This window comes from Vigna unguiculata, chromosome 1, assembly GCF_037176805.1.
Source record: "Vigna unguiculata cultivar grain cowpea cultivar isolate G323 ecotype 2 chromosome 1, ASM3717680v1, whole genome shotgun sequence".
NCBI classification, from domain to species: Eukaryota; Viridiplantae; Streptophyta; class Magnoliopsida; order Fabales; family Fabaceae; genus Vigna; species Vigna unguiculata.
In genome coordinates this window covers 10479192-10491717 of record NC_140792.1, presented here as the reverse complement: position 1 = coordinate 10491717, position 12526 = coordinate 10479192, and the positions used below count along the sequence as shown (strand labels likewise).

Here is a 12526-nt window from a genome sequence, read left to right as displayed (position 1 = left end):
TAGTTTGGCTTAGAAGTAACTTTTTTAAGCACATCTAACATCTAAAGATAAAGTATCAGTTTATATTTGGATTTAATTGAGTTATACTGAACTAAAATGTTTTAAGTGTCCCCAACTATTATATTTCGAACAAAGATTCATTTCAAGAAATGGAAAAAGTTTTTTTTGACACTTCTACAAATAAGATACATCTTACATCAATTATTTCTAATAAAATATTATATTATAATAAAATATTAATTTATTTAAGTATAGGGGAAGGGTAAAGAAGAATATAAATTGAACATACCAATGCTCCTAGAAACTATCTTGAAAAGCGTGGTTGATTACTGCACCAATGCATGTCATCAACTAGTGGCATCAATTTGATTTTTCCTTTTCTTTATCAACAATAGTAAATGATCTTTGTCCTCTTGTTCACCAATGTTTTCCTTTTTCTGCACTGTTTGTGAAAATGTGCCCAATATTATTTTACACAGTTATCAGTGTTGTGGGAAGTTGTAGAAACAAAACAAGTTGAATGATAAAAGATGTAATTAAATCTATTATTAATGAAATTCGTAAGAGTAAATGAGTTTACAAAATGTTTGACTAAGTGTATCTTAAACACCTTCTATCCTCTATAATTAATTACGTAGTTAATTATATAAGAGAAAACAACATAACACAACCCAACACATGCACTTCGCTTTGTTCCAAGAGTTATATATATATATATATATATATATATATATATATATATATATATATATATATGCCCCCACTTTGGTGTTTGCAACAGCGACACCATTCCTTTCACTCACTATATGCCAATGCCATGTCTCTCTCACGCCTCATCAATCCTCTCTGCTGCAGTTCTTCAACTTCAGGTTCCTCTCTCTTTTCTTCCAATAGAGCCATGCAAACTTTCTCTTTTTTTATGGAACCATTTTGTTTTCTTTTTTCGTGGTTTAATTTCGTGAGTTCGGTGAATTGAAGCTGCTGCATTGAATAAATATTTCTCAAGTTTTGGAATTGTAGTGGCAAACTTTCTCAAATGTGATTTGGGTCTGTAAATTGCTGGCTGGAACTGGGAAGTTTATTGCTTGCTTGGTTGATTCTTTGTTTGTTTTCTTCAGTATGAAGAGGAAAATAGTTATATGAAGCTGTTGAATTAAAGAAAAGGCATAGATAGAAAAGTGAATTTCTTTGTTTTCTGTATACATACTCAAATGGAAATTGGGAAATGATATGAAAAAACCTAAAGGATTTGACTTTATATGTTTCCTTTCTGCTTATAACGAGTTGCAAATTAAATATTTGACTTGATGTTTTTCTCCTCTCTTTTTTTTTATTTGTTTCAACGTTGGATGGCTCCTGTCTTATGTGCATACGGAACTATGCGCATCTCCTCTCTCTAATTTTTATTTCCTTTTCAACAGATTCTTTGGTGACTTCATCATATGTGAAGGAGAAAATGGAGAATACATCCTGGGTATGATATGCATGTACTTATGTTATATATTTACAGATAGAGAGAGAAAGAGAGGACACATAAGGTTAATCTAAGAGTAATTTCAAAAGAATCACTCCTTATCCTCACCTTTGATTTCTTTCAATCAAATAGTTCTATTGAGTAACTTATCTTTATCTGTTAGATTAAAAGAAATGAAAAGTGTAGTGTAAAGGAGTTACTCATCGATTGACTATGGAAGAATTACTTTTGGAATAACTTGTTCTGCAATTGTAGATTTCATTGTGATGAATAATATTGCCAAAAAATAAAATTGCAGTTGCAATAGTGGTCATGATACAGTTGAAAAGACAGCGAAAATCTTGACATTGTAACCACACTTGTAGTAGTAGACGATTTTTGAGACTTTGAGGGAATGAAATGTATGTTTTATTGCATGCAGTGCCTTGGGGAGTCAAAAGACAGAATCAGGAAATTGTTCAACAAGGTTGAACTTTCGATTTCTTCATATGATACAGCTTGGGTGGCAATGATAACCTCTCCAGCTTCTCATCAGACTCCACTTTTCCCTCAGTGCTTAAATTGGTTGTTGGCTAATCAACACTTAGATGGTTCTTGGGGTCTTCCTGATCGCCATCCATTACTGATGAATGATGCTCTCTTATCTACCTTAGCATCCATCCTTGCTCTAAAGCAATGGGGTGTCGGAGAAGATCAAATTAATAGGGGTACTTTACTCTTCTCCTAACCCTTTCTTTCTCTGCTACTGTATAAATCATGTTTCCTGATATTCCTCCAGGTCTTCACTTTATTAAATCAAACATTGCCTCAATCCAGGATGAGAAGCAGCACCTTCCCATAGGATTTGGTATCAATTTTCCTTCTTTGATAGAATATGCACAAAATTTGGGCATTAATCTTCCAATTGAAGCTACGATCGAATACAATGATCCAAAAGAGAGAAATAGAACTCCAAAGGTAGAATTTAGTAGAGACATCTTGTTTTTTCCTTTTGCTTAACTTCCCCAAACTGACCTCTTTCTGGCGTAATTGTCCAGAGGTAAACAAAGAAATTCAGAAGGGTGGAGAGAATATCAAGCATATGTTTCAGAAGGAATGCAAGATTCACAAGATTGGAAAACAATCATGAAATATCAAAGAAAGAATGGATCTTTGTTCAATTCACCTGCTACAACAGCAGGTGTTTTTCAGCGCCTTAAGAATGCTGAATGTCTTGGTTACCTCCAATCTGTACTAGAAAAATTTGGAAATGCAGGTGTGTTTCCAAATTGTATTTCTCTTAATTTAAGTCTATTTACTATTTTTCATAGGGTAATTTCTTTTTTTTTTGTCAAATCAGTTCCGAAAATTCACCCTCTGGATATATATGCTCGACTCTGTATGATTGATAGTCTTGAAAGGTTGGGTATTAATCATCATTTCAAAGAGGAAATTCGTAGTGTATTGGATGATACATACAGGTAATACTCCATTTAGTGCGCATGCATCCGTTATTAACATCATGTCAGTTACTTGAGAGGTGGGAAAAAAATTATAAGCATGTGATGTGATGAAAATATAGAGATAACATTCTATTCAAGATATTCAACATCCTTTGATAGTAAGTTTGAAAACACTCAAAGCATTCGTTCAGATACCATTCTATTCAAAATATTCAGCATATAACTTCTCATTTAAATCCCTTGACTCCCTCTGTATATATATATATAATTTGTGAAAAAATAAACAGATTTTGGGTGCAAGGAGCGGAAGATATATTCTTAGATCCCACCACCTGTGCAATGGCATTTCGAATCTTGCGTCTCAATGGCTATGATGTATCTTCAAGTTTGATCATTTGTAACATTCACGCTGTTCAAAGTTTTTACCTTTTGGATCAATACCAAGTAAACTAATATGTATGTTGTGTCGTCGCAGATCCATTTTATCAATATTCTGAAGATAAATTTGCTGAGTCCTTGAAAGGGTACTTGAAGGATGTTGGTGCTGTGATAGAGCTTTATAAGGGTTCACAAGCCATTATACATCCTGATGAATCAATTTTGGTGAGACAGAGTTTGTGGACGAAACAGCTTCTGAAGCAGGAATCCTCCCCTTACAGATTATACGCTGATAAGCTTCGTCGTTATGTCGACCAAGAGGTAGTTTCTTGCACCAAACACAGATTACCAAATTACTTGTTATATTCGATTTTGCTCTCATGAACCCTAAGTAATCAACTAAGCAAAAATTACCATGGATTCATTATGTCATTAAGCATAACAAGTTTCAAGCAGTTAACACCCACAGATTGAAGCAAGTTGTGACACAACCTATAAACATTAAGCATGAATACGAGCCATTAATGTGCACAAAGCTCGAATTTGAGATTAAGCATGAAAACGAGCCATTAAGCATGAAAACGCATTTTATCATGAAAACGCAACCTGAAACATGCAATTCTACGTAGAACCTAAAAACGACCAACAATCTCATGGTTTCATTTCAATTTCGTCAAGGAATCAATGTAAAAAGCTTAGCTAGACATGAAAATGGAGCATACAAGCACTTCAAAACGGGGTTCACAAAAACAGAACATCAAACCCTAACTTGGGTATTTAAACGCAAATTCAAGAGCAAAATTGAATTTAAAGCTTCAATGTAATGAAACGCTACTGTGATATAAAAAATCGAAAACCCCAACGTGGGGGTTGTCAAATGTGCATAAAAATGGTAAAAACTAGTGCAAAAACGTGAAAAACAAAAGGAGCACCTTTCTGGACACCCACCAAAGCTTCAAAACGTGAAAATGGAGGTTGGAGAAGATAAGTGTGGCTAGCCATATAAAAGACCTGAAAATCTAGTGGTCAAATCAGTTATGCCACTACTATTTATAAAAATGCCAGTACTTGGTGCAGAATTACAAAAATGCCACTATTGGGCCTGAAATGTTGGGTTATTCACTTAGATGGCGTGGAAATGACGTGGAAATGATGTGGCAATTCTCTTCATCTAAAGATTAATTTCTAAGCTAAAAAATTGCTTCACCCAAGGACCTAAAAATAATTAAAAACGAAAATTAGGCCAAATAATGTGAAATTAACCCAAATTCGGAATAATGGCCCAATAAAGCCCAACAGATGAAAACACACTAAAGATAAACAATTAAGCACTGAAAAACAATTAAATGGGTACATAAAGGCTAGTAGAATGGAGGAAAATAATGACTCATTAGTGGTGCTTAGCCATTTTATGTGTTAGTGTGGTCCCTAGGTGTTTGTTTCTTTTCCTGACAAGTGGTAGTTTCTTTTCCTAACCGGTTATTTTCCCTATGTATATATCTTCTTATTTTATAAAAGGAGATCATGTGTACTCTTATTCATATCAATAAGATACCCTTTTTCTTCCTATTTCACTTTTTCTCTGTCGCTCCTTTTTTCTTCATGTTTCTCATTGATTACATTGAGATTAGTAGCGTCATGCATACAAAATTCAACAAGGTCATGCTAAATGGTCCAAAGAATGTTAAGATGGTATCAAAGCTCTTCTTTTGAAAAGCTCTGCTACGCATCTGCTGCTATTTCCCGTTTCTTTCTTATTATTGCTCTCTTGGTTTCTTCCCTCTTTTCGTTTCTTTTTGTTCAACATAAGTATAGAATTGGTGCAGTCTAATACCACTCAATATGTGCAAACCATTTCTTTGCAAAGTCATCTTTATCTTCACCTTGGAAATAACCATGTTGTTCCTCTTGTTTCACCCCTTCTGGATACCACCAATTACCATTCTTGGAGCAGGTCCTTTGTTACAATTTTAAGTGCCAAGAACAAGTCATAATTCATCGATGGCACTAAATCTGAACCATCAAAAGAAGATGCATTGTACCAAGCTTGGAAATGATGCAATAATATGGTTGTTTCTTGGATAATGCATTTTGTATCTCCTTCCATTAGGCAACGCATCTTATGGATGGACAAGGCTGAAAAAATATGGGCAGATTTGAAGAGTAGATTCTTCCAAGGAAATCTTGTGAGAATTTCAGAACTGCAGATGGAATATGCCACAATCTAGTATATTGATAAGCATACATACATACATACATACATACATACATACATACATATATATATATATATATATATATCTATATATGTATGTATGTATGTATGTATGTATGTATGTATTGTATATTTGTGTATTTCATTTTCTTTTTTGCAATTAGCTTATCCTTTTCTCTTTGTGTCTGTTTCCTGTATGGTTTTTCTTTTTTGCAATGATCACTAAATTTTGGTGTGAGATCTTTCCAAGGGTGGAGATGCCGTTATTTATACTAGTGGTAGTTTTTGCTCTTTAGAGCACCCTTTTGAAGAACAATTTTAATTATAATTCTTTTCTCTGTTAAGCAATTATTTTGACAAACTATGTCATATTTAAGTTCTGCTTATGACATTGTTCTATGTCTATAGTACTACTAGTTTAGTATATTTTGGATAACTATAGAAGGTTGATTGTCATATACATCAGTCGCGTGCTCTACTTTATATTGTAGTATAAAATGTTTGATGTTATTAGTTTTGTACTACTAAAATGGAATGTTACATTTATTCATATTATAAAAAACAAAATAAAACTAAAATTATCACGTAAGTGCTAGTCATCAAAATAAACAAATTTTTCAATTACGTGACCATTCTAAAATTTTAAAATTATCATTTAAGTGATAACTTTGATTTTGAAAAAAATCATTAATTGAATTATAACTAATTTTATATACTAATTCTGTTTACTTCTGAAGTAGTTTGGCTTAGAAGTAACTTTTTTAAGCACATCTAACATCTAGAGATAAAGTATCAGTTTATATTTGGATTTAATTGAGTTATATTGAACTAAAATGTTTTAAGTGTCCCAAACTATTATATTTCGAACAAAGATTCATTTCAAGAAATGGAAAAAGTGTTTTTTGACACTTCTACAAATAAGATACATCTTACATCAATTATTTCTAATAAAATATTATATTATAATAAAATATTAATTTATTTAAGTATAGGGGAAGGGTAAAGAAGAATATAAATTGAACATACCAATGCTCCTAGAAACTATCTTGAAAAGCGTGGTTGATTACTGCACCAATGCATGTCATCAACTAGTGGCATCAATTTGATTTTTCTTTTTCTTTATCAACAATAGTAAATGATCTTTGTCCTCTTGTTCACCAATGTTTTCCTTTTTCTGCACTGTTTGTGAAAATGTGCCCAATATTATTTTACACAGTTATCAGTGTTGTGGGAAGTTGTAGAAACAAAACAAGTTGAATGATAAAAGATGTAATTAAATCTATTATTAATGAAATTCGTAAGAGTAAATGAGTTTACAAAATGTTTGACTAAGTGTATCTTAAACACCTTCTATCCTCTATAATTAATTACGTAGTTAATTATATAAGAGAAAACAACATAACACAACCCAACACATGCACTTCGCTTTGTTCCAAGAGTTATATATATATATATATATATATATATATATATATATATATATATATATATATATATATATATATATATATATATATATATATATATATATATGCCCCCACTTTGGTGTTTGCAACAGCGACACCATTCCTTTCACTCACTATATGCCAATGCCATGTCTCTCTCACGCCTCATCAATCCTCTCTGCTGCAGTTCTTCAACTTCAGGTTCCTCTCTCTTTTCTTCCAATAGAGCCATGCAAACTTTCTCTTTTTTTATGGAACCATTTTGTTTTCTTTTTTCGTGGTTTAATTTCGTGAGTTCGGTGAATTGAAGCTGCTGCATTGAATAAATATTTCTCAAGTTTTGGAATTGTAGTGGCAAACTTTCTCAAATGTGATTTGGGTCTGTAAATTGCTGGCTGGAACTGGGAAGTTTATTGCTTGCTTGGTTGATTCTTTGTTTGTTTTCTTCAGTATGAAGAGGAAAATAGTTATATGAAGCTGTTGAATTAAAGAAAAGGCATAGATAGAAAAGTGAATTTCTTTGTTTTCTGTATACATACTCAAATGGAAATTGGGAAATGATATGAAAAAACCTAAAGGATTTGACTTTATATGTTTCCTTTCTGCTTATAACGAGTTGCAAATTAAATATTTGACTTGATGTTTTTCTCCTCTCTTTTTTTTTATTTGTTTCAACGTTGGATGGCTCCTGTCTTATGTGCATACGAAACTATGCGCATCTCCTCTCTCTAATTTTTATTTCCTTTTCAACAGATTCTTTGGTGACTTCATCATATGTGAAGGAGAAAATGGAGAATACATCCTGGGTATGATATGCATGTACTTATGTTATATATTTACAGATAGAGAGAGAAAGAGAGGACACATAAGGTTAATCTAAGAGTAATTTCAAAAGAATCACTCCTTATCCTCACCTTTGATTTCTTTCAATCAAATAGTTCTATTGAGTAACTTATCTTTATCTGTTAGATTAAAAGAAATGAAAAGTGTAGTGTAAAGGAGTTACTCATCGATTGACTATGGAAGAATTACTTTTGGAATAACTTGTTCTGCAATTGTAGATTTCATTGTGATGAATAATATTGCCAAAAAATAAAATTGCAGTTGCAATAGTGGTCATGATACAGTTGAAAAGACAGCGAAAATCTTGACATTGTAACCACACTTGTAGTAGTAGACGATTTTTGAGACTTTGAGGGAATGAAATGTATGTTTTATTGCATGCAGTGCCTTGGGGAGTCAAAAGACAGAATCAGGAAATTGTTCAACAAGGTTGAACTTTCGATTTCTTCATATGATACAGCTTGGGTGGCAATGATAACCTCTCCAGCTTCTCATCAAACTCCACTTTTCCCTCAGTGCTTAAATTGGTTGTTGGCTAATCAACACTTAGATGGTTCTTGGGGTCTTCTTGATCGCCATCCATTACTGATGAATGATGCTCTCTTATCTACCTTAGCATCCATCCTTGCTCTAAAGCAATGGGGTGTCGGAGAAGATCAAATTAATAGGGGTACTTTACTCTTCTCCTAACCCTTTCTTTCTCTGCTGCTGTATAAATCATGTTTCCTGATATTCCTCCAGGTCTTCACTTTATTAAATCAAACATTGCCTCAATCCAGGATGAGAAGCAGCACCTTCCCATAGGATTTGGTATCAATTTTCCTTCTTTGATAGAATATGCACAAAATTTGGGCATTAATCTTCCAATTGAAGCTACGATCGAATACAATGATCCAAAAGAGAGAAATAGAACTCCAAAGGTAGAATTTAGTAGAGACATCTTGTTTTTTCCTTTTGCTTAACTTCCCCAAACTGACCTCTTTCTGGCGTAATTGTCCAGAGGTAAACAAAGAAATTCAGAAGGGTGGAGAGAATATCAAGCATATGTTTCAGAAGGAATGCAAGATTCACAAGATTGGAAAACAATCATGAAATATCAAAGAAAGAATGGATCTTTGTTCAATTCACCTGCTACAACAGCAGGTGTTTTTCAGCGCCTTAAGAATGCTGAATGTCTTGGTTACCTCCAATCTGTACTAGAAAAATTTGGAAATGCAGGTGTGTTTCCAAATTGTATTTCTCTTAATTTAAGTCTATTTACTATTTTTCATAGGGTAATTTCTTTTTTTTTTGTCAAATCAGTTCCGACAATTCACCCTCTGGATATATATGCTCGACTCTGTATGATTGATAGTCTTGAAAGGTTGGGTATTAATCATCATTTCATAGAGGAAATTCGTAGTGTATTGGATGATACATACAGGTAATACTCCATTTAGTGCGCATGCATCCGTTATTAACATCATGTCAGTTACTTGAGAGGTGGGAAAAAAATTATAAGCATGTGATGTGATGAAAATATAGAGATAACATTCTATTCAAGATATTCAACATCCTTTGATAGTAAGTTTGAAAACACTCAAAGCATTCGTTCAGATACCATTCTATTCAAAATATTCAGCATATAACTTCTCATTTAAATCCCTTGAATCCCTCTGTATATATATATAATTTGTGAAAAAATAAACAGATTTTGGGTGCAAGGAGTGGAAGATATATTCTTAGATCCCACCACCTGTGCAATGGCATTTCGAATCTTGCGTCTCAATGGCTATGATGTATCTTCAGGTTTGATCATTTGTAACATTCACGCTGTTCAAAGTTTTTACCTTTTGGATCAATACCAAGTAAACTAATCTGTATGTTGTGTCGTCGCAGATCCATTTTATCAATATTCTGAAGATAAATTTGCTGAGTCCTTGAAAGGGTACTTGAAGGATGTTGGTGCTGTGATAGAGCTTTATAGGGCTTCACAAGCCATTATACATCCTGATGAATCAATTTTGGTGAGACAGAGTTTGTGGACGAAATAGCTTCTGAAGCAGGAATCCTGCCCTTACAGATTATATGCTGATAAGCTTCGTCGTTATGTCGACCAAGAGGTAGTTTCTTGTTTTAGTCTTTCAGAAACTTTACTTCCTTCGTTTTATACAATCTTATAATGTTTTCTAATGGTGAGTTTTTTTGTTTTTTTCGTATTTTAGGTCAAGGATGTTCTTAATTTTCCTTTGTATGCAAATTTGGAGCGATTGTTAAACAGGAGATCAATGGAGTATTACAATGTAGAAGAAACAAGAATTTCAAAATCATCCTATAGGTATAGATGGTTCTCTGCTAGTTTGTTTCAATTGTCTCAATCTCTGTTTTGTTCCTTTCTATTTTTAGAGATCAAATTATTGATTGTTAGTATGATCCAGATCATGCAATCTTGCAAGCCAAGAAATTCTAAAGCTAGCAGTAGAAGACTTCAATATCTGTCAATCAATACACATTGAAGAGTTGAAACAGCTTTCCAGGCATGTCTTTCTTTTCTTTTTCTCTCAATTTTTCAAAGATATGCATTTAGCCATAGATCCATAGATAAATACCATAATCAATTCACTATAGCTTAAGGTTTGGTAGTGCTAACCACAGAGAGTTTTAAGTATATCTTCCTCCCTCATTAGTGTTTCTCTTCTGGCTTGTTGTCATTGAGGAATCTGGGTTCTTTTGTCGATGCTACTACTCATGCTTAATTGTGAAGAAATTTTATTCAAATATGCATCATAAAGATAGTATCCACTCACATTTCGACTTAGGAACATTCATTTTGTTAAATTCAAATGTTTGAACACAAACTGTAATATTTTATTGAAATAATTCATGATTTGAATCAGAATTTGTAGAACGAATACTGAGTCACGTCTGATCCCAAACAAGGAGTCTCCTCCTTCAGAAAAACTTCAGTACATTAACCTTGTGAATCAGAAAACTGTCATACCTACTTAAGAAACACACACCTTACTTCCATACTACACATCACATCCCTTAACTGTCATATCACATTTTTTCAAGTTTGATTTAAATGTGCTACAATACCATATGCAGATGGGTTGTTGAGTACAGACTAGACCAACTATAATTTGCGAGGCAGAAACTGGCCTACTGTTACTTCTCTGGTGCTGCTACACTTTTCACACCTGAACTTTCTGATGCTCGCATATCCTGGGCAAAAAATGGGGTGCTCACAACAGTTGTTGATGATTTCTTTGATGTTGGAGGTTCTGAAGAAGAACTAGTGGACCTTATTCAACTAGTTGAGAAGTATATTCCTATTATTATTTGAAACGGCCATCACTTGATTTCTAAATGACTTCTATCACAAATTTCCTGCACACACAGTGATATTATTACAATTAAACTGCAGGTGGGATGTAGATATCAACACTGCTTGTTGTTCTGAGACAGTTAAGATTATATTTTCCGCAATTCACAGCACAGTTTGTGAGATTGGAGAGAAATCAGTCAAGCGACAAGGACGTAATGTGAAAAACAATGTTATCAAGATTGTGAGACATTTCTTCTTGTTTGTGCCTTCATTTTATGCAGTCATTTGAAATATGGTCCTTGAAAAACCTTAACAGTGACTTGTTCTTTATGTTAATAATATTAGTTTGGCTCTTGTCTAAGAAAAAGTTACTTAAATGACATGAAATTTACATGGAGTTCTGCAAGTAAAGATGACTTCTTAACCAATAGGTTGAATTTGTTTACTTTTTACAGTGGTTGGATCTGATTCAATCAATGTATAAAGAAGCTGAGTGGCAGCGAACGAAGACGGTGCCAACAATTGATGATTATATGGAAAATGCATACATATCATTTGCCTTAGGTCCAATTGTACTTCCTGCCCTCTATCTTGTAGGACCTAAGCTTTCAAATGAAGATGCTGAGACTCACGAATTGAATCATCTGTATAAGCTCATGAGTACATGTGGTCGTCTTTTTAATGACATTCACAGTTTTAAGGTACATAATACATATGTGCTCCTTGTTTACTAATGTTTTTACTAATGAGTTATGGCAACTAATGTTTTCATCTCTGTTGTAGAGAGAATCTGAGGAAGGGAAATTGAATGTACTGTCTTTGCATATTACTCAAGGCAATGGAGCTTCTACTGCCGAAGATGCTATCGAAAAACTGAAGGGTGATGCTGAGGAAAAGAGAATAGAACTGCTGAGGTTAATTTTGCATGAAAAAGGAAGCTTAGTTCCCAGAGATTGCAAGGATTTGTTTTGGAAAATGACAAAAGTTTTACATCTATTTTACATGAAGGATGATGGATTTACTTCACATGAGATGTACTCTAGTGTAAAGGCAGTGATTAATGATCCTGTCATCTCTTTGATGAATTATTAGAACATTTTCGGTAGAACCTTAGTTCTGTCAAAGCATTGAAGCTCTACTAATGTGATGCCCCATTCCACTTAGTACCTACACATGCAACCAAGAACTGCTGAGTAAAAAGAGCCCCAGTCTTTCCCAACTGTTGCTGATTCGTTTTCCTTGTTTTTCCTTTCTTCTAATCTTGTTTATGATGGTCAATTCTTTTTGTCTTTAGGTTTAATCCCTTTAATATCATGTTATGATTGCTTTGTATTGACCTCCTTGATTTGAAGCTGCATAGTGATTAAAGTTGGGGTGGTTCGGAAAAGTATAAATTTGAAAAAAAAAATTAAGAAAAATTAT

The 12526-nt window shown here is 33.4% G+C and overlaps 1 pseudogene across 1 annotated transcript; it reads left to right on the top strand.

Moving 5' to 3' along the window:
- The first annotated feature begins 802 nt into the window (after positions 1-802).
- LOC114192044 (ent-kaurene synthase-like 1) lies at positions 803-12323 on the top strand (annotated as a pseudogene). The gene is made up of 14 exons (XR_014993063.1): positions 803-869; positions 1422-1474; positions 1896-2181; positions 2253-2431; positions 2512-2729; positions 2814-2934; positions 3204-3301; positions 3392-3615; positions 10002-10114; positions 10215-10313; positions 10885-11100; positions 11204-11345; positions 11560-11805; positions 11888-12323. The product of XR_014993063.1 is annotated as an ent-kaurene synthase-like 1 (transcript).
- Positions 12324-12526: the final 203 nt, after the last annotated feature.